The following is a 1,360-nucleotide window of genomic DNA, read 5'->3' as shown; positions in this document are numbered from 1 at the left end:
GAGAGGTCCCTATAGGGGTCTTGAATGCTGTTCTGTATGCCCACAGAGCATCATCCAAGCTTCTTGCCCAATCCCTTCTACGGTTAATTACAGTCCGTTCCAGGATTCTTTTGAGTTCTCTATTTGAGACTTTAGCTTGTCCATTAGTCTGTGGGTGATATGGAGTAGCTACCCTGTGGCTAACTCCATAACGAACCAAAGCAGAGTAAAGCTGTTTATTGCAGAAATGAGTGCCCCCATCACTGATTAATACTCTAGGGGTACCAAATCTGCTGAAGATGTGTTTCTGGAGGAATTTTAACACTGTTTTAGTGTCATTAGTGGGTGTTGCAATAGCCTCCACCCATTTGGATACATAATCCACTGCCACCAGAATATAAATGTTTGAGTATGATGGTGGGAAAGGTCCCATGAAGTCAATACCCCATACATCAAACAACTCAATCTCCAAGATCTCTTGTTGAGGCATGGCATAACTGTGAGGCAGATTGCCAGATCTTTGGCAACTGTCATTTTGACAAATGGATTTTTGACGGTTTAGAAATTATCAAGTCATCAATCATAGTATAGTCTAAACCGACGCAAAATCCATCATCAAACAAATCTACAATCTATAACCGAGAGTATTAGTCCCGAGTCGTTCTTCCCTAGGAATGCTACAAGGATGCATGTTGTTGGTTAAGTGGTCTTTTGTGGCTTGAAGAGTGTGGCATAAAAGTACTAATAAAAGAAAACAACAATCAATCAATATTAAAAGCCTTGGCCAAGGTTGAACATTGGAAGTTCCATCACTATAGCTTCCTTCAATTGTGATAACAATGGAGTGTTGCTTCACTTAGTTAACCCCTAATCATAGAGGAAAGTCAAGCAAAAGTAACTAACTTGAGTCACAAGTCCTAGTCTTACCCTAGGGAAGTCTAGCTTTAGTGCACTCCAAGTCAATTAGCAATCCTCAATTCTTAATCAACAATTGACATCCATTATTCAAGTGTCTCCAATGACTCAACCACTAGGCCAAGTGAGGGGATACTACTCCATATCTAAAGTTGGCATTTTCTCAAACACTTGGAGAGCAAGAATGAAAGACATAGTAAAATTGAGAAGAGATTTAGAATCAAAGTAATTCAACACAAGAGATTAACAACAATCAACAATGAACAACAATGAAAATGAAATCTTCAATGAATTAATAGAATCCAAAACAACAAAGTTAAATCTAAGATCTATGAGAATTGAACAATTACAAGCACTAATTGAGATTAGAGAAGAGGATCTACAACATGAACACAGTAAATTGAGTGTTGTAATAGATCTCACCAAGGAATGGTTGAGAATTGAGAAAATGAAGATGAATCCTAGA

This window comes from Arachis duranensis, chromosome 6 (genome assembly GCF_000817695.3).
Source record: "Arachis duranensis cultivar V14167 chromosome 6, aradu.V14167.gnm2.J7QH, whole genome shotgun sequence".
Taxonomy (NCBI): Eukaryota; Viridiplantae; Streptophyta; class Magnoliopsida; order Fabales; family Fabaceae; genus Arachis; species Arachis duranensis.
The sequence above is the reverse complement of the archived record's forward strand: the minus strand, read 5'-3'. Positions refer to the sequence as shown.